Below are 13,505 nucleotides of genomic sequence, written 5' to 3' on the forward strand. Positions count from 1 at the left end.
TACACCAGCGGAACCCATCCAACTTGAAGGAGCTGGAGCAGTTTTACCTTGAAGAATGGGCAAAAATCCCAGTGGCTAGATTTGCCAAGCTTATAGAGACATACCCCAAGAAACTTGCAGCTGTAATTGCTGCAAAAAGTGTCTCTACAAAGTATTGACTTTGGGGGGGTCAATAGTTATGTACGCTCAAGTTTTCCGTTTTTTTGTCTTATTTCTTGTTTCACAAAAAATAAATTTGCGTCTTCAAAGTGGTAGGCACGTTGTGTAAATCAAATGATACAACCCCCCCCAAAAATCTATTGTAATTTCAGGTTGTAAGAAACAAAATAGTAAAAATGCCAAGGGGGTGAATACTTTCTCAAGCCACTGTATGAGTTTGATTGTGCTGTAGGTGATAGAACTAGGATGAGGGTTGGAGTGGCAGTAACCTTCCCATACATTTGAGTCGTTAGGTAATTTAGCCATGTCTACTCAGCACATCGTGTTGAGTGCTTTGCTTTCTCTGCATGCATAATCCTGTGATGTCCACAGTCTTAACTGCTTGATCATTTTAATAATTGAATCATGTGGGCCTATATTGGTCGACAGATTTGAGACATGATACTTTAGTCCATAATGGCACAATTCAAGTCACTTTATGGACAGAGTTTTGACCTTTCCATCTCCACCACTAACACTCCCGAATAACACACATACTCACACACACATAGTATAATATCAAAATAGGCTATCAAAGTGTATAGTTTAAAAGTTGGTAGGCGCATTGTGCACAAAGTGCAGGACTTGATTCCCAGCAATTGATTGCCCAGATGGAAGCCATATTAACACTATTCCATTCTAGTGTACTTCTTCCTCTCAGCCTCTGCATACACCTGTGTGCAGGGATGTTTATTCATCAGCATCTGCATTCATATACAGTGGGGAGAACAAAAAGCATGTAGAGGTCTATAATTTCTATCATAGGTACACTTCAACTGTGGGAGACGGAATCTAAAACAGAAATCCAGAAAATCACATTGTATGATTTAAGTCATTCATTTGCATATTATTGCATGACATAAGTATTTGATACATTAGAAAAGCAGAACTTCATATTTGGTACAGAAACCTTTATTTGCAATTACAGAGATCATACGTTTCCTGTAGTTCTTGACCGGGTTTGCACACACTGCAGCAGGGATTTTGGCCTTCTCCAGATCCTTCAGGTTTCAGGGCTGTCGCTGGGCAATACGGATTTCAGCTCCCTCCAAAGATTTTCTATTGGGTTCAGGTCTGGAGACTGGCTAGGCCACTCCAGGACCTTGAGATGCTTCTTACGGAGCCACTCCTTAGTTGCCCTGGCTGTATGTTTCGGATTGTTGTCATGCTGGAGGACCCAGCCACGACCCATCTTCAATGCTCTTTTACTGAGGGAAGGAGGTTGTTGGCCAAGATCTCGCGATACATGGCCCCACCCATCCTCCCCTCAATATGGTGCAGTCGTCCTGTCCCCTTTGCAGAAAAGCATCCCCAAAGAATGATGTTTCCACCACCATGCTTCACGTTTGGGATGGTGTTCTTGGGGTTGTACTCATCCTTCTTCTTCCTACAAAAACAGCGAGTGTAGTTTAGACCAAAAAACTATATTTTGGTCTCATCAGACCACATGACCTTCTCCCATTCTTCCTCTGGATCATCCAGATGGTCATTGGCAAACTTCAGACGGGCCTGGACATGCGCTGGCTTGAGCAGGGGGACCTTGTGTGCGCTACTAATGGTTTTCTTTGAGACTGTGGTCCCAGCTCTCTTTAGGTCCTGCCGTGTAGTTCTGGGCTGATCCCTCACCTTCCGCATGATCATTGATGCCCCACGAGGTGAGATTTTGCATGGAGCCCCAGACCGAGGGTGATTGACCGTCATCTTGAACTTCTACCATTTTATAATAATTGCGCCAACAGTTGTTGCCTTCTCACCAAGCTGCTTGCCTATTGTCCTGTAGCCCATCCCAGCCTGGTGCAGGTCTACAATTTTATCCCTGATGTCCTTACACAGCTCTCTGGTCTTGGCCATTGTGGAGAGGTTGTAGTCTGTTTGATTGGGTGTGTGGACAGGTGTCTTTTATACAGGTAACGAGTTCAAACAGGTGCAGTTAATACAGGTAATGAGTGGAGAACAGGAGGGCTTCTCAAAGATAAACTAACAGGTCTGTGAGAGACGGAATTCTTACTGGTTGGTAGGTGATCAAATACTTATGTCATGCAATAAAATGCAAATTAAGTACTTAAAAATCATACAATGTGATTTTCTGGATTTTTGTTTTAGATTCTGTCTCTCACCGTTGAATAGTACCTATGATAAAAATTACAGACCCCTACATGCTTTGAAAGTAGGAAAACCTGCAAAATTGGCAATGTATCAAATACTTGTTCTTCCCACTGTTCGTGTTTGTTTGTTTTTCAGTTGAGCATCCGCCCGTCTCCCCGTCTCTTTTTGTAATGACCCCCTCAAAAGAGGAGATGCATGACAAAACAGCTTCCTTCGCCTGCTTAGCAAGGGACTTTTCACCCAAAGATCATGAGATTACATGGCTGAAGAACAATAAGCCAATAGCCAAGGGTGTCACGTTCTGACCTTAGTTCTTTTGTTATGTCTTTGTTTTAGCATGGTCAGGGCGTGAGTTGGGTGGGTAGTCTATGTTCTTTTTTCTATGTTGTGGTTTTGTGTTTGGCCTGCTATGGTTCTCAATCAGAGGCAGGTGTCGTTCGTTGTCTCTGATTGAGAATCATCTGGGTTGCCCCCCTTGGGTTGTGCCGTGGCAGAGATCTTTGTGGGCTATACTCAGCCTTGTCTCAGGATGGTAAGTTGGTGGTTGAAGATATCCCTCTAGTGGTGTGGGGGCTGTGTTTTGGCAAAGTGGGTGGGGTTATATCCTTCCTGTTTGGCCCTGTCCGGGGGTGTCCTCGGATGGGGCCACAGTGTGTCCTGACCCCTCCTGTCTCAGCCTCCAGTATTTATGCTGCAGTAGTTTATGTGTCGGGGGGCGAGGGTCAGTTTGTTATATCTGGATTACTTCTCCTGTCCTATTCGGTGTCCTGTGTGAATCTAAGTGTGTGTTCTCTAATTCTCTCCTTCTCTCTTTCTTTCTCTCTCTCAGAGGACCTGAGCCCTAGGACCATGCCCCAGGACTACCTGACATGATGACTCCTTGCTGTCCCCAGTCCACCTGGCCATGCTGCTGCTCCAGTTTCAACTGTTTTGCCTTACTATTATTCGACCATGCTGGTCATTTATGAACATTTGAACATCTTGGCCATGTTCTGTTATAATCTCCACCCGGCACAGCCAGAAGAGGACTGGCCACCCCACATAGCCTGGTTCCTCTCTAGGTTTCTTCCTAGGTTTTGGCCTTTCTAGGGAGTTTTTCCTAGCCACCGTGCTTCTACACCTGCATTGCTTGCTGTTTGGGGTTTTAGGCTGGGTTTCTGTACAGCACTTTGAGATATCAGCTGATGTACGAAGGGCTATATAAATAAACTTGATTTGATAATTAGGTAGCCTTTTCCCACCTGTGTTTTGTGGGTGATTGTTTTCTGTTTTGTGTCTTCACCAGACAGGACTGTTTCGTTTCGTTATTCATTATTTTCCTGTTGGAGAAAACCCCTTCACAACAGTTGGCCAGATCAAGAACATTCAAGAGAAGACTTCACCAGAGTAAATACTGACGGTTTAGCACAAGATGTGAACCATTGGTAAGCTTTAAAAACAGGAAGACCAGATTAGAGTTTGCCAAACAGCATCAAAAAAGCCTGTACAGTTATGGAACAACATCATATGGACAGATGAGACAATGATCAGCTTGTACCAGAATGATGGGAAGAGGAGAGTATGGAGTGAAGCATACCACCTCATCTGTGAATCATGTTGGCGGTAGTGTTATGGTGTGGGCATGTATGGCTGCCAATGGAACTGGTTCCCTTGTATTTATTGATGTGACTGCTGACAAAAGCACCCGGATGGTTTCTGAAGTGTGTAGGTCTATATTATCTGCTCAGATTCAGCCAAATGCTTCAAAACCCATTGGACAGCGCAGATGGACAATGACCTGAAGCATACTGCGAAACAGGTCTATACATAGAGGACTGCACTACAATTGATGTCATGCTCATATTTTTATTTCACCTTTATTTAACCAGGTAGGCCAGTTGAAAACAAGTTCTCATTTACAACTGCAACCCTTCCAAGATAAAGCAAAGCGGTATGTCAAAAAACAACAGAGTTACACATGGGATTAATAAAAGTACAGTCAATAACACAATAGAAAAAAAATCTATATACAGTGTGTGCAAATGGAGTAAGGAGATAAGGCAATAAATTGGCCAATAGTAGCGAAGTAATTACAATTTAGCAAATTAACACTGGAGTTATAGATGTGCAGATGATGATGTGCAAGTAGAACTACTGGTGAGCAAAAAAGTAAATAAAAACAATATGGGGATGAGGTATGTAGTTGGATGGGCTATTTACAGATGGGCTGTGTACAGCTGCAGCGAACGGTAAGCTACTCCGATAGCTAATGCTTAAATTTAGTGAGGGAGATATGTCTCCAACTTCAGTGATTTTTGCAATTTGTTCCTGTCATTGGCAGCAGAGAACAGGGAGGAAAGGCGGCCAAAGCAGGTGTTGGCTTTGGGGATGACCAGTGAGAAACACCTGCTGGAGCGCGTGCTACGGGTGGGTGTAATGGTGACCAGTGAGCTGAGATAAGGCGGAGCTTTACCTAGCATAGACTTATAGATGACCTGGAGCCAGTGGGTGTGGCGACAAATATGTAGCGAGGGCCAGCCGACGAGAGCATACAGGTCGCAGTGGTGGGTGGTATATGGGGCTTTGGTGACAAAACGGATGGCACTGTGATAGACTGCATACAGTTTGCTGACTAAAGTGTTGGAGGCTATTTTGTAAATGACATCGCCGAAGTCGAGGATCGGTAGGATAGTCATTTTTACGAGGGTATGTTTGGCAGCGTGAGTGAAGGAGGCTTTCTTGCGAAATAGGAAGCCAATTCTAGATTTAATTTTGGATTGGAGATGCTTAATACAAGTCTGGAAGGAGAGTTTACAGTCGTCCACATCACCCGCAGCAAGAGCGACATCATTGATATATACAGAGAAAAGAGTCGGCCCGAGAATTGAACCCTGTGGTACCCCCATAGAGACAGCCAGAGGTCCAAACAACAGGCCCTCCGATTTGACACACTGAACTCTGTCTGAGAAGTAGTTGGTGAACCAGGCGAGGCCGTCATTTGAGAAACCAAGCTGAGTTGCATCCGTGACCAGCTCGGAAACCGGATTGCACAAAGGAAAAGGTACAGTGGGATTCGAAATGGTCAGTGATCGGTTTGTTAACTTGGCTTTCGAAGACTTTAGAAAGGCAGGGCAGGATAGGTATAGGTCTGTAACAGTTTGGGTCTCGAGTGTCACCCCCTTTGAAGAGGATGATAACCGCGGCAGCCTTCCAAACTTTACGGATCTCGGACGATACGAAAGAGAGGTTGAACAGTAATCGTGGTTGCAACAATGGCGGCGGATAATTTTAAAAAGAGAGGGTCCAGATTGTCTAGCCCAGCTGATTTGTACGGGTCCAGGTTTTGCCACTCTTTCAGAACATCTGCTATCTGGATTTGGGTGAAAGAGAAGCTGTGGAGGCTTGGGAAAGTAGCTGCAGCGAGTGCGGAGCTGTTTGCCGGGGTTGGGGTAGCCAGGAGGAAGGCATGGCCAGCCGTAGAGAAATGCTTATTGAAATTCTCGATTATCGTGGATTTATTGGTGGTGACAGTGTATCCTAGCCTCATTGCAGTGGGCACAGGATGCAAATTTCTGTTTGAAAAAGCTTGGCTTTTGCGTTCCTAACTGACTGTGTATTTGTTCCTAACTTCCCTGAAATGTTGCATATTGTGGGGACTCTTCGATGCTAGTGCAGTATGCCACAGGATGTTCTTTTATGCTGGTTGAGGGCAGTCAGGTCTGGAGTGAACCAAGGGCTATATCTGTTCTTAGTTCTACATTTTTTGGAAGGGGCATGTTTATTTAAGATGGTGAGGAAATTACTTTTAAAGAATAACCAGGCATCCTCTACTGACGGGATGAGGTCAATATCCTTCCAGGATACCCGGTCCAGGTTGATTTAAAAGGCCTGCTCGCAGAAGTGTTTTAGGGAGCGTTTGACAGTGATGAGGGGTGGTCGTTTGACCGCGGACCCATAATGGATGCAGGCAGTGATCGCTGTTATCCTGATTTGAAAACCGCAGAGGTGTATTTGGAGGGCAAGTAGCTCAGGATAACATCTATGAGGGTTCCCATGTTTATGGATTTAGGGTTGTACCTGGTGGGTTCCTTGATAATTTGTGTGAGATTGAGGGCATCTAGCTTAGATTGTAGGACGGCCGGGGTGTTAACTTCTTATGGCATTGGGCAGTATTTAGTAGCTTGGATGAATAAACTGCTCAGAGTAAGCGGCCTGCTCCCAGTTGCTAATATATGCATATTATTAGTACATTTAGAGGATAGAAAACACTCTGAAGTTTCTAAAACTGTTTTATTGATGCCTGTGAGTATAACAGAACTCATATGGCAGGCAAAAACCTGAGAAAAAATCCAAACAAGGAAGTGGGAAATCTTAGCCCCTATCGAATACACAGTGGGATATGGGTCAAGTTGCACTTCCTAAGGCTTCCACTAGATGTCAACCATCTTTAGAAACTGGTTTGACGCTTATACTGTGAAGTGAGGCTGAATGAGAGCTGAATGAGTCAGGAGTCTGGCAGAGAGCCACGCACTGGTCATGCGCATTTCAAATGAGAGCGACCTGCGTTCCATTGCTGTTCTACAGACCTAGGAATTCTCCGGTTGGAACGTTATCGAAGATTTATGATAAAAACATCCTAAAGATTGATTCTATACATAGTTTGAAATGTTTCTACGATCTGTAATATAGCTTCTGGAACTTTTCGTCAGACGTTCGGCTGGACCTGCACGCATGTTTGGATTTGTGTACGAAACACCCTAACAAAAGTAGCTATTTGGACATAAATGATGGACATTATCGAACAAATCATTTTTTTTTGTGGAACTAGGATTCCTGGGAGTGCATTCTGATGATCATCAAAGGTAAGTGAATATTTATATTGTTATTTCTGATTTCTGTTGACTCCAACATGGCGGATATATATTTTTTTTCTGAGCTTCCTTCTCAGATTATTGCATGATTTGCTTTTTCCATAAAGTTTTTTAAAATCTGACACAGCGGTTGCATTAAGGAGAGGTAGATCTCTAATTCAATGTGTAACACTTGTATTTTCATCAACATTTATGATGAGTATTTCTGTAAATTGATGCGGCTATGCAAAATTACTGGATGTGGAACGCCAATGTAAAGATTTTTTATATAAATATGAACTTTATCAAACAAAACATACATGTATTGTGTAACATGAAGTACTATGAGTATCATCTAATGAAGATCATCAAAGGTTAGTGATTAATTTTATCTCTATTTGTGCTTTTTGTGACTCCTATCTTTGGCTGGGAAAATGGCTGTGTTTTTCTGTGGCTTGATGGTGACCTAACATAATCGTTTGTGGTGCTTTCGCCGTATTTTTTTACATCAGACACTGTGGCTCGATTAACGATAATTTTAACTTTAAAATGGTGTAAAATACTTGTATGCTTGAGGAATTTAATTATGAGATTTTTGTTGTTTTGAATTTGGCGCCCTGCACTTTCACTGGCTGTGCAGCCATAAAAAGTTTTAAGCATATCCCAGTTTAGGTCACCTGACAGAACGAACTCTGAAGATAGAAGGGGGCAATCAATTCACATATGGTGTCCAGGGCACAGCTGGGAGCTGAGGGGGTCTATAACAGGCGGAAATAGTGAGACTTATTTCTGGAGAGATTCATTTTTAAAATTAGAACCTCGAACTGTTTGGGCATAAACCTGGAAAGTATGGCAGCCTGAAAAGTTCTCTCTGCAGTTAGAACTTTTCGAACTGCAGTCCGCCCCCTTTGGCAGTTCTATCTTGACGGAAAACGTAGTTGTGGATGGAAATCTCCGAATTTTTGGTGGATTTCCTAAGCCATGATTCAAATCAAATCAAATCAAATGTATTTATATAGCCCTTTGTACATCAGCTGATATCTCAAAGTGCTGTACAGAAACCCAGCCTAAAACCCCAAACAGCAAGCAATGCAGATGTAGAAGCACGGTGGCTAGGAAAAACTCCCTAGAAAGGCCAAAACCTAGGAAGAAACCTAGAGAGGGACCAGGCTATGAGGGGTGGCCAGTTGTCTTCTGGCTGTGCCGGGTGGAGATTATAACGGAACATGGCCAAGATGTTCAAATGTTCATAAATGACCAGCATGGTCCAATAATAATAAGGCAGAACAGTTGAAACTGGAGCAGCAGCACAGTCAGGTGGACTGGGGACAGCAAGGAGTCATCATGTCAGGTAGTCTTGGGGCACGGTCCTATTCTGTTTATTTATAGAACAGATGAAGATGATTTCTCTATGTTTCATCTAATAGCAGAACCAAATGACCTGGATTGCAGTTGATATTACATTAAATGTGCATGGTGTAAGCGATCAATGCCGTTGAAGATTTTGCACAGATTGTTACAACAATTGTGAAGATCTCCACAGACCTCTTGAACATGCATGCTTTAAATGTTTACATAAGAATAAATGTATAGTTACAGTAACCTAAAAATGTGGCCAGATTTAATTATACCTTTTATCAACAATAGAACACATACAATGACATCATACGAACATCAACAACATCACACCTGCCCAGACACACTAGCCCTCACCCATAACTCCAGCGGTGTCCGTATCACTTCCTGCCACATGGCCTCAAACTGCATGATTTTGTTTCTCTCCGTTGCCCATGCACTTTCAATATTTAGATAGAAAAGCATTTGACATTTGCATTGCGTGAACAACGGACGATTGGTTGATTTTAAATGTTTTATGTATTTTTTTTAAAGATGATTGATGAGAAAAGTATTTTCCAAACCACCAGGTGTCTCACTGCAGACTCATATGCCATGTCTTGAAATATGCAGACATACAAATTAAAAGTAACTTTACATTGTAATACTTCTGACAGCCGTCTTTCCAACTCTGACCATAACTTTTGGACTTTAGAACATTCCCAGAATGTCACGACTTCCGCCGGCGTTCGGCGGTCGACGTCACAGGCCTTCTAGCCATAGCCGATCCACTTTTCATTTTCCATTTGTTTTGTCTTTGTCTTACACACCTGATTTGAATTCCCCAATTACTTGCTCAGTATTTAACCCTCTGTTCCCCCATGTATGTTTGTGAGTAATTGTTTGTATGTTATTCAGTCTGTTATGTGGGCTTGCTTATTTATATTTGCCTATTTTTGGGTAAATTACGTTCACTTACTCATATCTGCTGTCCTGCACCTGACTCCTCTACACAAGCTACACACAGACCGTAACACAGAAGTCATGAATTACTGAGTAATTGTTAGTTTCACACTTCAGATATGACTCTGCCTTTGCTGTAGAATTTGTGAATGTAGTCTCTTGTATAATACATTCTATACATTAGTTTATATTGGATTAAGCATATATTTGCAATAACTGTAATCTCATAAATTATGTTCCAACATTCCCTCTGTCTTGTGCCAATATCAGTTATTTTAAAATCTTAGTTCCAATCATTTATATTTATTTCTAAGAGATTGTCAGCTGGATAGGATCTCTGCAACGTTTTGTATAGCTTACCAATCATATGAAAGTATGTTCACATTCATTTGCTCTGTTAACTGTTAAACCTACCCTTTGGAATGACTTTGATTGCAACAAGTGTAATTTCGTTTTTAAATGTGTTACTGCAGTTTTACAATGATATATTGGTCATTTTTTGGGTTAATCAATATACTATACCAGGGAAATGTCTTTCAGAGTGCAGGTGCATCCTGGGTAGAAGTCATGCTTGCGTAGCTTTGAACTACTGAGCCCAACACTCATTTTGATGGACACGCCTGATACAAATACATTCTTAAACTCTACCCCATATAAATAATTTTAATCAATACATGAAGTATTTAGGGGGAGATGCCCAGAACAGCCATGAGAAACCACAGAGCAAATTGTTATTTTAGATAAATAAGGACTCATTGTTCAATGCAATTCTAGATAAGTGTGTTATATTTTCTACAAAACATGAATATGGTGTGTCAATAACATTGTGTGTGACAAGTAGCAGTGAATGACTGAAAATATTAAATCCTATAATTAATACAACTGTTAACAAAGTCTATCATATAAATGAAACCGTGAATAAATTGTCAGATTATTTGATCATTCTCACCATTTATTCAAACAAAATGCCAGTCTTGTTCATGTGGTTGAAACATTGTATGGTTACCAGCCACCAGCTGGCTTATAAAAAGGCAGTTTATCTTCAAATGAAACAAGGTAGTGAGAATTAGATCATGAAAGTGTATAGGACCAGTCCCTACAGTCCCTGAGCTACTTAACTGCTTTAACTGTCTATCTGAATCATCAGAGATGCTAAACTGGGACACTGAAACACCCAGGTGAAAGACTGGAGTTCACCAAGAGTGGTGCCACACAGCTGTGAGGGCCACAAAGGGGACGAGACGGGGGTGGGGTGTGTGAGAGAAACAGACAGAACTGAGAAAAGAAGAGCAGGGTCGGTGTGGAACGGAATAGATGATCAAACATGAACCCTTTGACTATGGAATGGATGCAGTTTGACCAACGGGATGGAAAAAAATATATGTTTCTGTGACTTAAAGCATAATAATTATGACAAAAGTAACTATACATATGTTTTTCCATACTCGAAGTATGTACGATTCAATAGTCAGTTTATATTGATATGTATCTATTTTTCTACTTATACATTTTACCTCTTAAAAATGACCTTCAAGTTACAATATCTCAGGCCCAGAAAGTCAGATTCTAATGAGGTAAAGTTCTCCTGGTTCAGTTTTATCAGAGGGTCTACGTCATCAGAGAATGGTCCTTGGTGGTGCTACAGACCACAGCTGGAGCTGAAAGCATGAGCATGTTCATCTTTTCTGTATTTTTGCACGATAGCAAAAAAGTAACAGTCCATGGTAGACGGAGTGAACATTACAGTACAACATGCTGGCCCATGTTGTTGCTAATGTTCTCGCTAATGTAAAGATGCTGGCCCATGTTGTAGCTAATGCTTCCCACAGTTGTGTTAAGTTGACTGGATGTCCTTTTGGTTGTGGACCATTCCTGATACACATGGGAAACTGTTGAGTCTGAAAAACGCTGTTTTTGACACAAACTGGTGTTGTATGCATTAACTAAAAAGAGGACAGGCTATGTGAGGTGTTGAACCTCATTAAGCTGTGTTCATCATGATGAACAAGGAGTCTTTCCTTGATAAATGGATGTCTATCTCATATTTAAAATAATCCACAATTAAATTAAATCTAGTCAGTTATGCGTGTGGTGAGAAGGGCCTGTAGGTTTTTCTGACTAAGTGACCTGATCAGGAAAAACACTGTTCCTGGTCAGGTCATGTGACAACTCCTGGCACTACTGATGAGCCATAGATTGACCTCTGACCTCAGAGTCATCAGCCCCTCCCCCATGACATCATGATGTAAATCCAGATCCCTCAGAGTTCATATATACTTATATTCTGCTGTTGACTTGTTGTCTCGTGTGGAGCAGCTGAGTTCATATCTCCACCCTCAGTATGACAGGAAAACTCTCCCTTCTGCTGCTCTCTCTCTGTCTGACCTGTGAGTTCTGCAGCCACCTACTCCTTTAATTACTGTGCTTACACTAAAATATGAGCTAACATTTGAATATTCTTAATTGGTTGTTTTCTTCTTTGTTTTGATCCATTTTTACTGTTCTCCCTCTCATGTTCACTTCTTCATTCTCTTTCTCTCCATCAGGTTTAAATGGTCAGAGTATGGAGTCCATTCCCTCAAGTCCGCTCCAGAAAAAGCCTGGAGAAACTATTACCCTCTCCTGTAAGGGATCTGGGTACACACAATGTGGAAACTATGGTATGAGCTGGATAAGACAACCTGCAGGAAAATCATTGGAATGGATTGGGTATACTGGTAAATACACAAAGAGTGTGGAAGGGCGGATCGAGATTACCCGAGATAATACCATCTGCATGGTGTATCTGAAGCTGTCTGTTCTGAGAGCAGAGGACTCTGCTGTGTATTACTGTGCAAGACAGGCACAGTGGTGTGAGTGAGTGGAGGATCTGTACAAAAACCCCTCAGAGAATCTAACTGGCAGCAGAGTCAACAGAGGGCAGTAGATCATCAGTACAACACAGTCATGTCTACTGAAGTATAATATTCCCCTAAGAACCAAAATAACAGAACTACTTGTACATCAAAACAATATACACATTTCCCTGACAAAAGATATAAAGTAAAGAGGAATCACATAAAGGCCTACATAGCTGTGTTCATTCATGAAGAACACTTTGACTGTCCTTGATAGCTTGATCCCTAATCTGATATTTACAGTAAATTAACCCAAATGGTGAAGGATTTCTATAAATATTTAGAAAATCATTCTCACATATTCCCTGCGGTGTTACCAACCTCTGTGACCTGAGCAGGAAAAACTCCAGGCCCTGGTTTGGGCATGGGGACAGAGTTTGTCTGTGACATGTCATGTGATCAACGAAAACTCCTGGCCCTATAGATGAGTCATAGATATACCCCTGATCAACCTCTTCGGGATCCGCCCCTTTTTTCAATTTTTGCCTAAAATGACATACCCAAATCTAACCGCTTGTAGCTCAGGCCCTGAAGCAAGAATATGCATATTCTTGATACCATTTGAAAGGAAACACTTTGAAGTTTGTGAACATGTGAAAGGGATGCAGGGAAACTTAAATCAGTTTTACCTCATTTCTATCAACATGTTAAATCTTCAACCAGTGGGAAAATAACTCTGGACCACCTGTACTCCACACACCGAGATGCATAAAAAGCTCTCCCTCGCCTTGGTGTCCACATCACCAACAAACTCACATGGTCCAAGCACACCATGACAGTTGTTAAGCGGGCACGCCAAAATCTATTCCCCCTCAGGAGACTGAAAAGATTTGACATGGGTCCATAAGACTCCTGAATATCTAGTCAAATGGCAACCCAGACAATTCGCATTGACCCCCCCCCCTCCCCTCCCCTCCCCTCTCCACAACACTGCCACTCTCTGTTGTCATCTATGCATAGTCACTTTAATTAACTCTATTTACATGTACATACTACATCAACTAACCGGTGCTCCCACACATTGACTCTGTACCAGCAACCCCCTGTATATATTTTGTTATTTTTTTTACTGCTGCTCTTTAATTACTTGTTACTTTGGTCTATTATTCTCGTAAGTAAGAATTTCACTGTAAGGTCAACACCTGTTGTATTTGGCGCGTGGGACTAATACCATTTG

General features: G+C 41.9%; 1 pseudogene; it reads left to right on the forward strand.

Moving 5' to 3' along the window:
- The window catches only part of LOC118364685 (uncharacterized), a 245,041-nt pseudogene that overhangs the window by 12,545 nt on the left and 218,991 nt on the right, over positions 1-13,505 (forward strand).

This window comes from Oncorhynchus keta, chromosome 32 (genome assembly GCF_023373465.1).
Source record: "Oncorhynchus keta strain PuntledgeMale-10-30-2019 chromosome 32, Oket_V2, whole genome shotgun sequence".
Classification (NCBI taxonomy): Eukaryota; Metazoa; Chordata; class Actinopteri; order Salmoniformes; family Salmonidae; genus Oncorhynchus; species Oncorhynchus keta.